The following is a 16,211-nucleotide window of genomic DNA, read 5'->3' as shown; positions in this document are numbered from 1 at the left end:
GATTATTGGGAGACTGCAAAAGCAACTCCCCCAATAATCTTAAAGTTGCTATTGGAACATCTCCCAATATCAGTTATTGGGAAAGAATTATTGGGGAACCGCTGGAGATGCTCTTATTGAATACAAGCCCAAAAGGTTCCAGGATTTGGAATATGAATGCTTAGGTTTTAGCATGACACGTGGAGAAAAGAAATTTCACTACGAATTATCATATGTATGCTCAAAATTCCAAAATTTAGATTTCTGAAGTCATGGTAGATGAGTTGCAACAAGATCTGGTACGGTATAGCAAAAGCCTAAGATTTCGAATGAACACATGTTGGCAAACACATAGTTGCGCAATGCAATGAGAAAAATACTACGAATCAGGATGGGAGAGTAGTTGGTAACCAAACTCTATAGAAATCAGATAAGGATTATAGAGTACCAGAATGGGTATTATGCTAGAAAATCAACTAATGAGATAGAGTAAAGATAATAAGAAATTTCAATTAGTTGTACGCTTTACATTTATAAATGAACTTCTCATAGTTATGTCTCTTAGAATTAGTAGCATGTGCTGGAGCACGGGTTGGACTAGCAGTTCTAGCTAATTGCTGAAACACAACCTTTTTGGTGAAGCATCATGCCTTAACAACTATCAAGGTTTCATGGAGAAATAGTCACTAATGAACATCACTAACCTCTCCTCCAAAGATCAGATAAATCAGAGTTAGTGGGGCTCCATTTGGAACCCACAAATCTGCCATACAGAAATCTTGAGGACCGATATTTCAGAAATTCTGGAGTCTGAAAGTGAAATGCTAATGCAGGAACTCCCAAAAGTTATGTTGGAAACAGCCGGAGCCCACCTCTTAATTAGCTAGTCCTGAGGAATATATTTTGTTGGTGACATAAGTTAGGCCATATATAACCTTTTGTTATCTAGTTTGCATAGGTACAAAATTAGCAACGTGATATATAATCTGCGTGATCATGTACGTGAACGGGAGGTAGCCGTGAAGGTAGGAGCTCAAAAATCAAAGCTGGTTTCAACACTCGCGCCTACTGTGAATGGCGTGGCACCTTGCTGAAAATCAGCTTGCCATGAAAGAGCAGAGTCTGGCTCACAGGCAACAGGTGACCGCAGCTTGGCGACAATGGATCTAGCAAAGTTCTTCAGTGTTGTTACCCCGTTTATTTGCAATTGAACCAAATCTACAATCTTACAATCGGTAGTCGATCGATCCAAAGTTGGAATTGGTTCGGCATGATTGTACGAAGTGGGCTCATATTGCCTCGAATTTCGATGCGAAGAATTTACCAACAGTATTATGTTCCTTTGTCGAGGAAGAGCCGTAATGATTCTGACAATGATATTGCTTCTAGGCATCATAAGGTTCAATAGAAAGAGGAAGACAGCACGAAGTCTCGCGTAGCCTGGCGGTAGCTCCTTCGATTTTCTTGGATAGAAAGAGGAGCATGGGAACTGAACCAATTCTTCTCATTCAGAGACACGAAAAAGTTAGGTTCGCCCTGATAATTGATACTACGAAGCAACTAAACCCTGCGGACCTCACCGTCAAAGATCGGTAGTTCGTGCGTCGAGTTTCCCTTCCCAGGACGCACATCTTGGTGCCCCTTGCTGGGGTGAGACGAACGCCGGAACCTGCGGCAGGCGGCAGGCGGCAGGGCCATCCTCTGCCACAGCCGCCCAGCCGCCAGAAAGAGTCGTGTATCCTCCCGCTGCGTTGGGTTTGGGCGGGCGACGGCAGCAGCGAGACAGCGGCTGCCCCAGTGGCCGGCCAGTGCCCCCGCAGGCCATGATGAACGACGATGCATTGGTTGGTATTGGGCTATAACTTCTTTCAGTGTCAGCTTTGAGTCCAATTCGTAATGGGAAGTGGGCTTCGCGTGGCGAGTTCGGGTTGGGCTGGCATGAGTTCAACGCTTAATTTGTGACTGATTACACCAAGATTAGCAATGTGTATACCTCTAAAAAAGCAATGTATTTGTCCTATCTCTCTTGTTTTTATAGAAAAAAATAATTTGTTTAAGATGACGCTTATTTTCTACTCCCTCCATTCCAAATTATCAGTCGTTTTGATTTCTCTAGATACATAGATTTTGTTCTACATCTCGACATAATATATATCTAGATGCATAGTAAAAAATATGCATCTAAAAACCAGACGACTAATAATTTGGGATAAATAAAATAAATAAAATGTAATACCAGTTGATATAAGATTTTCATGTCAAGACTCATTAAACTTAAAAATCCAAAAAAGACTCCTTAAGCTTGATCAGCAAAACGGCGGATTTTCTGGTTGGGAAGTTGAAATCATTTCCTCTTAAACAAAAATGATGGAACCGTTATATCCTTATGGTCGAGTTTTTAGCTTGATCGGCAAGAACTGATAAACTTTTACTCAAGAAATAAAAACTGATAAAGCAGTCCACTCTGTGCTGGTGCTGCTCCAACCATGGCAGAAACCGGGTCCGAGCCCCGAGCTCAAACATGACGAGACGAACGCAAACTGGGGGCGCGGAACTCCTAGGCTCACTGACATGTGGGGACCAGTAGCTACAATGCTGGACAGCTGAGTGACGCACGGAAAGGTCATATACGTATGTCAGCCTTCAGGCTCTCCCTTCAAGGGCCACTTGCCAGCCAGCCGAGTCCAGAGATCAGTCGCTGACAGGTGGGCCCCTGGGGAAATATCTTTGACCAAGTTCGCTGTTTGACGGTTGATGGGTCCCTGTCCCGGTGTCCCGCCGTGGTCCCGGCCGCCTCCATGCCGCCATGCGGCGGCACCGCCGCACCGGTGATGGCATCCATCCCCGTGAAGCCCAACCGCGCAGCCGTTTCGTTGAGTTCCGAGGTGGTCTCGAGTCAGACTCGGACCACGCGCGCCCCTCCGCCGGCCCGGAGAGCCGTCGCCCCGCGCCGCGCCCCCCGCGCGCGACACGGCGCGCCGGCGCCTCGACACGCGTCCCGCACGGCCGCCGCGCGTGTCGCGCGGCCGCGCGCCCCACGTACGCGTGTGCGCTGGGCGCTGCTGGCAGGCCTGGCATGGGGCGGCACCGCGGCAGGCAGGCCGGAGCGGCCGCCGCCGCGATCGCGCGCGCGAGCCCAAGGCGGCCGCGGCCGGCCGGGGCTGACGGTGATGACGCCCCCTGCGGCCCTGCCGCTACGTGCGCGCGTCGAGGCGGGGGTGCCGGCCGTTCGCGCGCGCGACGTCACCGGCCGCGTCACGTACGCCCGTGGGCACCTAGCGCGCACTAGCACAGGCTGCAGGGCATGGGTCAAATGCAGCGGCGGTCGGGGGGCGGAGGACTCACGAGCAGCCGGAGGGTGTGCCAGTGTTAGTAGGAGGGCGCCGACAAGCCGCTGCTAGCACGTCGAATCTATGTTCGGCCGGGATCTGGGCGCAGCAGGCCACCTCCATGCCCGGATGGATCCTTGGTTTTCTGCAGCCGAGGGGCGAGGAGTAAAGAGGAATATACCATTTGGAAGGTGCCACGGACCAGGTCAAGAATATAAGACCCGGCCGGCTTGCTTTGCGATCGCTTTCGAGGAAACAGCAGGCAGCAGGCAGGCTAGCTACACGTACGTAGACGACGTAGCTGACTGCAGATTTCGCTTCTAGTTTGGACTTTGGAGGAGAATGCAGAATGCATGCTAGAGTAAACCGGCAATGCGAGTCAAAGCTGGACTAAGAGTAGACAAGTCCGATCCTCCATGAGCATACATACCTCATACTCCCTCCTTTCCAAATTATCGTTTTGACATTTTTATATACTAAGTATATATATGGGGGGCGCTATTTAGCGCGCAGGGTGCTGAATTAGTATTCAGCCCCCCCCCACCCCCCACGTCCAGCGAGGTAGGAACAGACCGAAAGCGGAAAAAGTATTTCCGAAACCGGAAAATTGTTATTTCAACTGAAAATTCAGGCTTGATAGAAAACTGAAACCGGAAAAAAGTATTTCTAAACCGAAAAATTGTTATTTCAACCAGAAAATCACGCTTGATAGAAAACACAAATCGGAAAAAGGTATTCCTAAACCGGAAAATTGTTATTTCAACTGGAAAATCACGCTTGATAGAAAACCCAAACCAGAAAAGGTATTTCCGAAACAGGAAAAAGTATTCCTGAAACCGAAAAATTGTTTTTGTTCCCATGCTGAAACATGAATACAAAGATTCTAAAACAGGAAACGTGTTATTGTAACCGAAAAATCAAAATTTGTAACTAGAAAATTATGAATATATCAAGCACGTTGGACTATATAAGAAATCCATTTGTCTGGGAAAGAGTATCAGCTGTGATCGGAAAATCAAATTTCTAACAAGAAAATTATGAATATCTCATGCACGGTTGGATGCGAGATCACGCTAAGGCTAGATAAGTTAGTTAAATTGATAACATGGGTAGAAGAATGGAGATTTTTTTGCAACATGAATACAAAATAAGGTGGAACCGAAAGATTATTTGTCAAGGTTCCTGTTGATGTCTTGTAATGCCTTTGTTGATTTCTCGTAGGTTTCTTTGGACGTGGCCGCCGACTTTAGAAGCTTCATTGCCTTGTTAAATAGGATTCTCTGCCGGATCTCTTTCTCTTTGACACCAAAAACCACCTCATTGCCATCTTCTTGCATTGGGAACCCAAGTGATGTCCCAGTGGGATCGCCCATGTGTGATTGCCAAAAGTGAATGAGATGTGTGGATGTGTCAAAAGTGGAAGCAAGATGTAGTCATTATATAGGAAAATGTGGAGGGGAACCTGTGGAGGGGAGTGTTTTGTGTGCAGATGAGATCGGCAAAATATCACCAAGTGAACATGCACAATTTTTGTGGAGTTGTGATTTGATAATATCCGCTGCATTGTAGGTGTGGCAGTGATAATAAATTTTTGATTCGAACCTTTTAATTTTTCGATTAGGACCTCTTAATTTTCCTGTTGCTGGATGGTGGCCATGACTAAGCTTAATTTTCCGGTCACGTAGACCAATTTCCGGTTTGAACCTGTTAATTTTCCGGTTACGGGATGAATGGCCATGACTAAGCTTAATTTTCCGGTCACGTGGACCTATTTTCCGGTTTGAACCTCTTAATTTTCCGGTTGCGGGATGGATGCTAGATGGGCTTGGGTCCGTGCGTGTGTTTCGATGACGCGGATGGGTCAGCGTGTTAAATAACTTATTCAGCACCCTGGGTGTTAAATAGGGAATCTAGTATATATATTATATCTAGATATATATAATTTTTTATGTAAAAATATCAAAATAATTTGGAATTTGGAATTTAGAACACAATGAGTATAGGAGTATTTCAAATTCCAAATGCTATGAATAATTGACAAAGTCTTAGGTGAATATGTCCGGGTAACGAGCGAGGCCGCATCAGTAGAGGGGTTCTTCTCCGGCGGCGATTTCTTGATCCACGGTTTCAGATCAGGAAGGTTTGGTGTCGCTGCTGAAAGAAGGTCCAATAATGTATATTATTGTATTATTGTATAATGCGAACTATGCTACGTTCTTCGGGAAATTATGCTCAATTTCTAGGTAAAAGATGTCGGCTATTTGCTATCAGCTGGTTGCAAATATTTGCATTGTCAACTCTTTTCTAAGTGCAAAGGTCGTCCTAGAGCTACATATTATTCAACTCTGTATATGCATTTCTTTCTTCCTAACCCTTTGCCCAGTAAGTTTATGCCAATCTCACAACAAATAATGAATGAATCATCCTTCCAAAAATTCCAATATATAGTATAAAGATGAAAAGCGCCATGACCATCTTATCTAATTTCTTTTGCTCACTACTCTAAGTATTATATTCCCTTCCAGTTTCACAATACTTGTCATTTAGAGTAAAATGCATCACCGGCCCCCTGAACTTGGCAGTGGCTGTCATCTCGGTCTCCAAACTTCCAAAATGTATATATGGATTCCCAAACTTGTTAATTGAGTAAAATGCATTTACGTGAGGTGCAAATCACCATTATCCTTGTTAAATCGTCGGCGTGTCAAGTTGACTGAATGTTGACATGGACCTGACATGTGGGCTCCACATGTCAGATCCACCTCCCTCCTTCCTCTGCCTTCTCTCTAGCCATACTCATACAAGACCAGATGGCGGCGGCGCTACTACTTGCAGGGCTGGTCATGGCAGTGCTACATCTAGGCCGGCTCCCGCTCGCCTCGCGGGGTTGGAGCGGCGGTTCCCTCTGCCCGTGGCGGAGCACGCTGCGGCGGCTCCCGCTCGGCCGCTCGCGGCCGATGGTGCATTTTACTCTGTTATGTTATTTAAGACAAGGATCCCAGACCGGTGATCAGGGTTGGAGCCCCTGCGTTGGCACGGGGAGGCCCCTGCGGTGGCCTTCCTCATCAAAAAAAAGAAAAAAAAAGACAAGGATCCCATCAAACCTTTAGAACTTTGACAACTAATAATAGCTTCTAAATTACTTATGAGAAAAACGCAAATCACATTGGTAGAGTTGCCTTGAATATGCTGGATGCAACTGCACAACAAATTAACTAAGTCGTCCATTTGGCTGCAAGGTGCTGTATAGCTTGTGTTTGTTTGTTTGTTTGTTTGTTTGTTTTGATAATAAGCTGTACCTTTAATTTGTTTTTTAGGAATGCACCTTTAATTTGTTGACTGCCAGCTGATGCCGCAGCTGCATCGGAGGCAGTAGTGGCATGATCTGCTAATCACGGACACTTACCTGAGGTGCTCCACGCTTGCTATGTGTGTGCCGTCTGCCTCTGGGAACTACCAAAATTATGATCCGTGAGCGTCGACGAGGCTCATTATCATCTGAGACGGGCTTTACTTAGCCCTGCTGCTGGTGCATATTATATTATTCGAGTAGCTTGGTGAGTTGTTGTGCTCGTGACCATGCATGCATGCATGTGTTAATTCGTTTCTTGACATCATCAACACCGGTCCCACATTTAGAGACACGTTCTCTACGTAGACATGTATATATAGAGACATAGTGCTAGCTAGCCGTCACTATCATCTAAAAATGCCTTTATATGGCCATGCAGGTGATGAAAACGACATTGCCCAAGTTAGGCGACGACTAGGCTGCGTACGCTGGCTCTGTTGCATTGCATGCATTGCCGTCTGTACCAAGTTTTCTTCACTTCTTGAGTGCTATATATACACGTAAGCGCATATTTAAAAGCTAGCTAGTGCACCGCGAAACTTAACGTAAAACCGCTGGATTATCGTTGGCTTTGGAACCTAGCTACTCCACCAAGCATGGAGCTAGCTGCACGATGTACGAGCGAGCACGCCCCCATGCAGCTCACACACGCACGACCCGAAGCGCCGGTGCAAGTTGTAAAGCGCGGGGGCGGGCGGCCGGTGCAGCGCTGCGTGCCCGCATGCGAACTCCCCGAAGCGGCCGTGGCAGGGTGCGACGCGGCAGGCGAGGGGGCCAGCGCAGCCGGGCGCGTGGCCGGGGCGGCCGCCACGTCGCGCGCGTGGGGGCCACGTGTTGCGGCGCGGGCCCGGGGGCCCGGACGATGTGGCGGCCGCGGGCGCCGGGCGCGTGCGAGGTGTCCCCCGCGGCGTGCGTGGCGCGTGCATGCGCCCCTGCATGGCCCCGCCTCCCACGTACGCACGCGCGCGCGGCCCTCCGCCCTGCCCTCGGTTTCGCAGGCCATGCGCGCGCGCTCTCCTCTCTCTCGAGGACTGAAACAGAGCGCCAGCGTGACATCGCCGCAGGTCTCACCAGGTCTTATTTAAGAGTGGCCGCGACCGCGCCTTCTCCCTCGTACTCCCCCACCGATCTCCCCTCTTCTTCTTCTTCTTCTTCTCTCTCTCTCTCTCTCTCTCTCTCTCTCTCTCTCTCTCTCTCTCTCTCTCTCTCTCTGAGTCTCAGCTAGCGAGGACGAACACAGCTAAGCTAGCGTGCTGCTGCCTCGAAGAAGAGCTTCTCGATCGTGGGTAAGCACTAGAGCAGTGCACCACCACTGCGTCTGCCAAAACAATCGCGTACAATCCTTGTTAAATCATCAACTGTACGTGCAACTACCTGCCCGATCGAGACGTGGTCGAGGCGTGCGTGCCTGCTAGCTGATGATGCCATGGCGCGAAATATCTGAGAAAATATCTTAGGCGACGAGAGCTCGTCGGATTACTCGACGTGCGGAGCTGGTCGTGCGTGCATGGCACCACTTCGTTGAGAGCAGGCGATGCCTGCTCTAGTTTGTTATTTAGTCGAGACGTGTGCATGTTCTAACGTGTGGTCTGCATGTTCCCTGCTTCGAGCAGCATTGCCAACCCCGGAGATGGCGTCTCGTGAGGGCGGAGGAGGAGGAGGCGCGGCGGCGGCGGCGGCGAGCCGGCCGGCGCTGCGGGTGGGGCGGACGCGGGAGTACCGGACGGGCATGGACACGGAGCTGCTGTCCGTCGACGGCGGCGCGGCGGCGGCGGCGGTCAGCCTCTTCGTGCTCTGCGGCGACCGCTTCGAGGCCGCGCAGCTGTTCCGGTCGGGCCCCCTGTCCCTGCGCATGCTCCGCGTCGAGGGCCACCCGGTGTCCATGGCCTCCTGCACCGTCGCCGACCACCAGTGGATGCTCGCGCGCGACGCGCTCGTGGCGCGGGTCGACGCGCGCGCCTTCGTCTTCGAGCTCCCCGGCTTCTTCTACGCCGTCGTCGTGCCGCCCAACGCCGTCGCCGCGGACCGCAAGTGCGCCACCATGGCGGAGATCTTCTCGCGCTTCTGCTCCTACCACGACCTCACCAGGCCAGACGGTACGGTCGACCGAGAATGCGTATCCACCACCTCCGCATCGTGCCATGAAAGCATCATCTGCTGACAAATCTAGGTGCGCGCTCGGTGTTCCGTCCAGGTGGCGACGACGATGAAGCTGGCGAGGTCGACCAGAACCCGTGGGCCCGTGCCCACGCCCGGATACAGCGCATCAAGAGGCACGCGTCGCCGCCCGGACACGCCGCCGCCGACGCGCCGGCCGACCGCGCCAGGCAGATGGAGCGCGCCGTCCGCACGTCCGCGGTCGTCAAGCTGCTCACACGCTCCCTCCTCGCCGGGGTGCTCCAGCCCGCCCGCCACCTGACCATCGCCGTGGGCGGCGGCGGGGGCGCCAATGCCAGCGCGCGCGCCGCGGCCGCGGCGCTGCCGAGCAAGTCGGTCGTGTCCGACCTTCTCGACGCCATCGAGACGAACCGGGCCGCGCCCCGCCGCGACGCACGCCTCGGGTCCGGCGGCGGCCTAGTCGGGTGGTGGAGCCTCAACGTGGAGGGCATAATGCTGCTGCTGAGGGTCGTCCAGGCAGTCCGAGGGAGGAAGCATCTGGCGGCGCCGGCGGCGGGGGAGAAGAGGCCGCGGCGTTCGGCGGCGGGTCGGCGCGGCGCTGGTGCGGTGGAAGGCCGAGGAAGCTGGGTGGCACCGTTGGCGCCTGCGGGAGCTCTTGACGTCTGCGTGTCGGTCGTTCCCGAAGGGGAACTGAGATTAATTAGCAAGGCAAATAGTAATTAGCCAGGTTGGTTTAGGATAATTACTTAATTAGAGAAGGGTTTGACTTGTTAATCAGCTGTCTTCGTTTGCATCAAATAGATGCATGTTTGAGGAACCGTACCGGTATGTTCTAATAATTATATTATTCATGAGTTGCTTTATTTTTCTGCATAGTTTTCAGTTTCTTCCAGGGATACACCAGGCACCTACATGGCTTCTGCACCCGCGCTCATAAGTGGGTCCCACCACACCAAGTCTTATCTCTCCGCTGCTGGTCGCCTTCCTCTCAATATCTCCTCCCTCCCGACACACCTCCCATCCTCGCCCCTCCCATTCCCTCCTCTCCCGCCGCCGAATCCCCCTCCCCATCCTATCCCGTCCTCCACCACGGCCTCCCCTCCCCCACCCCTGCGGCCGTCTTCCCTGCACGGGCAGAGCAACTCAGCTCGTGTGGCACGGCGCAGGAGCAGGCGCAGTGGACTAGCATGGGGCGGGCTTCACAGAGTGCGGCCAAGCGGCTCGACATGGGGTTGCCGGCCCTCCCCCGCCGCCACTCCCCCACCCGTCGCCCCTCCCTCCCGCTCCAGGTGGGTTCCTCGCTTTTCTCCCCCCACACCTCCAACCATAGATCCTTCAATTCGCGTCTGATTCCTCGATTCTACTGCTCGATTCGTTGCGGAATCGAGGAATTGTACTGCTGGTTGCTCAAATTTTCTACCCTCCCCCCTCAGCTCGGGAAACGCTGGATTCCCCTGACCTGCTTCCTTCATGGAGAGGAGGGATTTAGTGGCAGTCGTGGATTTTTTTTCTCCTTGGTTGATTAGGCTGCTGAGGAGATTCGGTACTGAGGTTATGTGCGACTCCCAAGTGTATGTGAATCCTGTTAGCTTGCTAGGTAGCCGCTTTGGATTTAGCCTCCAGGCGGTCGCAAGGCCAGGGTGCCTGCGAAATAGGTCAGACAATAATATCTTGGAGACATTTGATGGCCAGAATCAAGCATCTACTATTCTGTTTCCAGCTATTCTTTTGAGGGCACAACATTTCAAAGGTACCTGCTTCATGCAACCATTTTCAAGCAAGTCTTTTATCTGCTACTTCTTGCTAAAAGTTCAGAAAGACAATCTTTTTTTTGGCGCTATCTTATTTTCGTGGCTCTTAGGAGGAGGGCCACAGCCGGGTGGCGTAGCGCACCCGCCTAACCCAAAGGGTGGTTACTCGGGGAGTGCAAGCGATATCTCAGATCTATTTATGAGCAAGAACACAAGAACACACGACGACTTAGAGTGGTCCGGGCCGCCGGAGCGTAATACCCTACGTCCACTGAGAGTTGTATTGCTCTTGTGTCTGTGGATGAGTCTATCCTCTGCTTCCCAGTCACCTCTTGGACCTCAGTCTTTCTCTAACGGGCGTCTCCCTTTTATAGAGCAAGGGGGACGCGTACACAGGCGTTGGACCCCGACAAGTAGGCCTAACAAGGAAGTATACTATACTAAATAGTCACTAATGGTGCTACAGTGATGGAGAATCCCTTGCCGGATACACTTCATCGTCCTGTAGACCCTCTGACCGAGGGGAGTCCTTATTTGTCCCATCAGCGAGGCGCCCGTTGGGGCAATGTAGCTTGCGGCGTAGACTACTGGGTCTACCGTGTAGGCGTCATGACGGGCGAAGCCGAGCCGTCGTGTCCAACTGGCGTAGTAGACTGACATACGCGGCGTGGACGGTGCCGGCGACTGTACTGTGTGTCTTGGTAACACGCGGCCAACAGTGCAACCTGGTAAAAGCCACCTCGGGCTCTGCTATGGCAAGCCGCACTTCCGTCTACCGCATTGAATGCGGTAGGCAGGCGAGTCTTCCAGTGGAAGCCAAGCGGTACCGCGCGCGTGCCCGGACCTGTGGACACGTGGCGGCTCCGGACCCAGGCGGGGTGTCGGTTCTACCCGCTGAGGGGTCCGGATAGTATATGGGGGTCCGGGACTCGGCTGGGGTCCGGGGCCCCCAACGGTTTCGGTGGAGGGCTACCTCCTTTCTGGACACGTGGCGTCATCGGACCCTCCCCGAGCGGGTCCAGGGCCATTTGCCGGGAGAGTAGGGCTCCGGACCACAGGGGTTCGGCTGCTCGGCCGTTAGGGCGCAGCTAAGGATATCTAAGACCTTTGCTTAGACACAGCAAAAGGGGTACCCCAGTCCTGGGGTACCGACAGTGGCCCCCGGGCCCACCTCGGGAGAGGTACGAACCCGCAGGTGGGGCCACCATTATGATGTGTTTTCACACAGCTTTGGCTGTGTCGGCGTGCTCTTCGTCGAGAGCGGGTGCTCCGGCCCCCTTGGAGACCGGATCACCCGTTGTCAGGCTCAGGTACTAGAGTGCTCTCCGTAGGGCGGCGAAGGTGTAGGCTTGGGGTACAGAACCAAGCCAAGCGGCTACACGGACCTCGGACCGCTCAGGGAGCAAGAATCACTTCCCCGGACCTGGCTCTTGACGACCGTGGCGAGCAGTCTTCGCCGGAGCAGGCCACCGGAGTGGACTTGAGTCGACCGTGGCGAGCGGTCTCCACCGGAGCGGGCCACCGGAGTGGACTTGAGTCGACCGTGGCGAGCGGTCTCCACCGGAGCGGGCCACCGGAGTGGACTTGAGTCGACCGTGGCGAGCGGTCTCCACCGGAGCGGGCCACCGGAGTGGACTTGAGTCGACCCTGGCGAGCGGTCTCCGCCGGAGCGGGCCACCGGAGTGGACTTGAGTCGACCGTGGCGAGCGGTCTCTGCCGGAGCGGGCCACCGGAGTGGACTTGAGTCGACCGTGGCGAGCGGTGTCTGCCGGAGCGGGCCACCGGAGTGGACTTGAGTCGACCGTGGCGAGCGGTCTCCGCCGGAGCGGGCCACCGGAGTGGACTTGAGCTGTTGCTGACGATCCCATGGATCACGCAACCGGACCTTGTAGCAATGTGTAGGAGACCAGGCCTTATATTAGAAAGGAGCCCGGGACCTCTAGGGGCAGCAATCTCGGATACTAGGGGACTCGTAACAGAGTAGTGAAGTACGTAGGCTTAGGGTACATTACCAGGCTAAGCTACGCGGAGCTTCTCTATCCCAGGATACGGCACCACTTCTCCAGAGAAGGTCCCTAGGGGTCCGAACTGCCTTCCAGCTAGAAGGGGTGTCCCCACCTGACCACAAGCCAGTCACTCAATTGGGATCATTAGCAACAAAAGAAAAGACTCCGTACGGGAGGAAGAAACATGCAAGCTGACTGGACATATGCTATTAGGTTAATGTGAAGATAGGACTGAGAAAACAAATCTCCTTCATTACTTGATTCGTGGTGTACATCAAAGGTCGGGATTACGAGGACGGACCTCTACCGCTCTGGACCACTTGCTGGTGTCGCCTGTTTGTGCGATGAAGCCAGAGGTCGGGTTTACAAGGGCGGACCTTTACCGCTCTGGACCACACGTAGGCACCATATTATTACAAAGGAGAAACTAACTCAATCCTATCTAGTGGTAACCTACAGCCGTCACTTCGTGAGGTATGCACGTTCCTGGTCGGAGTGGAGCTGCCACCTTGGAGGTTCTTCTCGGCCGTCGGAGGCATCCTGGACGCGCTCGTACAACATCATCCAGCATCACCTCGGGAGCTTGCAGGGCCCTCCTTCGCCCAAGAACTGTTTCATGCTTAGTTTGCATGAGAACAAATTCTTTGGCTTTGAATGGGAGTGGCCCTGCTACTACCAGCTGCCGGTGAAAGCCAGCCCGAAAGGCTGCCCTCGATGCGCTGAAGCCAGCTTGATGTCCTGGCGCATCGGAAGGTTGGGTGCTCGTTTGGACGAGCACGGAGCGTGGAGAAGGGCGGTCGTTCGCCGGCTTTGCCTTGGGGCTGGCACAGGGCCCCCGCGCCCTGTGGCGGGGGTCGACGCCTGTCTGCAGCAGCGCCAAGAGAGGCCTGTGCCAGGCGAGGGAGAAGGCGACAGACGTCCTTCCGGCTCCAAGCTCCATTTTGAGAGGAAACCTCGAGCCGACGCCGTGCCGCCACAGGGGACCCCGGGTGGTTGCTTGAGAGGAAACCTTGAACCGACTCTAGGATGATGCAGGGCGACGTACGGCAGGCGTCCCCCCTGCGCCCCTCCGTGCCGGCTCTGAGGTGTCGTGGTGGCGACGCACAGCAGGCGCCGCTGCCGTGCGCCACCGCGCCGAGGATACTGTCGCTTCGGTATCGGGGCATGCGGCGCAGGTGGTGCCGTGCCCCTCTTCATCTTCTTCATCGTTGTTGCAGAGGATGAGCTCAACCCCGGAGACGAGGAAGTGAGCGGAGATCTGACCGACGCTTGCGCGTCTCCCCACAGACGGCGCCAGATTTCGTGGCTCTTAGGAGGAGGGCCACAGCCGGGTGGCGTAGCGCACCCGCCTAACCCCAGAGGTTGGTTACTCGGGGAGTGCAAGCGATATCTCAGATCTACTTATGAGCAAGAACACAAGAACACACGGCAACTTAGAGTGGTTCGGGCCCCCGGAGCGTAATACCCTACGTCCACTAAGAGTTGTATTGCTATTGTGTCGGTGGATGAGTCTATCCTCTGCTTCCCAGTCCCCTCTTGGACCTCAGTCTTTCTCTAACGGGCGTCTCCCTTTTATAGAGCAAGGGGGACGCGTACACATGCATTGGACCCCGACAGGTAGGCCCAACAAGAATGTATACTATACTAAATAGTCACTAATGGTGCTACAGTGATGTAGAATCCCTTGCCGGATACACTTCATCGCCCTGTAGACCCTCTGACCGAGGGGAGTCCTTATTTGTCCCATCAGCGAGGCGCCCGTTGGGGCTATGTAGCTTGCGGCGTAGACTGCTGGGTCTACCATGTAGGCGTCATGACGGGCGAAGCCGAGTCGTCGTGTCCAACTGGCGTAGTAGACTGACATACGCGGCGTGGACGGTGCCGGCGACTGTACTGTGTGTCTTGGTAACACGCGGCCAACAGTGCAACCTGGCAAAAGCCGCCTTGGGCTCTGCCGTGGCAAACCGCACTTCCGTCTACTGCATTGAATGCGGTAGGCAGGCGAGTCTTCCAGTGGAAGCCAAGCGGTACCGCGCGCGTGCCCGGACCTGTGGACACGTGGCGGCTCCGGACCCAGGCGGGGTGTCGGTTCCACCCGCTGAGGGGTCCGGATAGTATATGGGGGTCCGGGACTCGGCTGGCGTCCGGGGCCCCAGCGGTTTTGGCGGAGGGCTACCTCCTTTCTGGACACGTGGCGTCATCGGACCCTCCCCGAGCTGGGAGCGGGTCCGGGGCCATTTGCCGGGAGAGTAGGGCTCCAGACCACAGGGGTCCGGCTGCTCGACTGTCAGGGCGCAGCTAAGGATATCTACAAGACCTTTGCTTAGACACAGCAAAAGGGGTACCCCAGTCCTGGGGTACCGACACTTATTGTGCAAGATAAAGCATGCAGAGAAACTATGGTTCAGTCAAACGGCATAAATTATATCCGTGGAACTGCATTTCTACATGGAAGATAGTTTTTATCTTGCAATACTCAAACTGGATGCATGCATGTTCATCATTAGCATTTTAATAAATTTCAAGAAGCATTTTTATGCTATCGGACTAGCATTTAAAATGTTCAAACCAAACAATTTAGAAAAAGTTTCTGATTTTTGCTATTAGTGCATAAGCATTGCATGCAACTTGTGCTAAATCAACTAGCATTTTATTAGAACTTATAAGCATTTATAGGTAGGAATTAGGCAACAATATTATTATAGATAGGCAATAATATGGTTCCTTTTTCCATATGTAACAATAAAAATATCAACACCAGGTAAGCATTTAGGCAATTTATATGTAGGAATTAGGCAATAATATTTTTTTATAGATGGGCAATAACACAGCACAAAAAAGATGGACAATAATATGGTTCCCAATTCTCTAGTTCATTGTTTGTGTCTGGTTTGCTAGTTAGTTGTACAAATTGGCATGAATAGGCTCACACAAGGTTTGAATTGGGGGATTTGCTGGTTATTCATACTGATTCAATTCCTTCGTATTGCTGGTTAGCTGTGCTCATCATTTTAGACGATTTTGCTGGTTATTAATACTGATTCAATTCATTGTTTTGCTGGTTAGTTGTGCTTATCAATTTAGACAATTTGCTGGTTATTTATACTGATTCAATTCCTTGTTTTGGTGCCATAGCAGGCTCACATAAATCAGGCTCACACAAATCCGATGATGGTGCTGGTCCGTATTTTTTTTTGTGCTAGAGAATGAGGCCTGAAGATTTATTTTTATATAAATGTTTAGATGGGTAAAAATTGTTTTTGTATAAATAAGGCTTGAGACCCTTTCTGATTCATTTTTGTTGGCAACTTTCGCTGAATCATGAAGCAATTTATTTCGTTTTACTTTAGCATTTTTGCATTCTGATTTATAGAAATCAGGTGGTCCTACTGATAGGTTCTTGGATTTTTCATGTATGCAACTTATGCTAAACCAACATCCAAATTAAACATATCAGCCAAGCACTTCTATGTTTTTAGATAGTAGCTTAAGCTAAACCAGTTAAGCAATTTGTTTTTGATAAAAAACCAGTTAAGCAATTTATGTATCATGTCTTAGCATTTTTTAAATTACATGTAAGCAGCTTAAGCTAAATCAACAAGCAATTTTTTCATCTTCAGTCTAGCATTTATTTATCTAGCTTTAGCATTTTGTCATAGAATTGAATGATGTTTAT

The 16,211-nt window shown here is 52.1% G+C and overlaps 1 long non-coding RNA gene and 1 pseudogene across 1 annotated transcript; both read left to right on the top strand.

Moving 5' to 3' along the window:
* The first annotated feature begins 7,835 nt into the window (after positions 1 to 7,835).
* Positions 7,836 to 9,594, top strand: LOC120658838 (annotated as a pseudogene).
* Positions 9,595 to 9,760: 166 nt separating this feature from the next.
* Positions 9,761 to 15,879, top strand: LOC120660509. Its single transcript, XR_005669632.1, has 2 exons — positions 9,761 to 10,067; positions 15,674 to 15,879. It is a non-coding gene; the product is annotated as an uncharacterized LOC120660509 (long non-coding RNA).
* Positions 15,880 to 16,211: the final 332 nt, after the last annotated feature.

The sequence above is a fragment of the Panicum virgatum genome, chromosome 2N, assembly GCF_016808335.1.
Source record: "Panicum virgatum strain AP13 chromosome 2N, P.virgatum_v5, whole genome shotgun sequence".
In the NCBI taxonomy this organism is placed as follows: domain Eukaryota; kingdom Viridiplantae; phylum Streptophyta; class Magnoliopsida; order Poales; family Poaceae; genus Panicum; species Panicum virgatum.
This window is presented reverse-complemented; position numbering and strand designations above follow the sequence as displayed.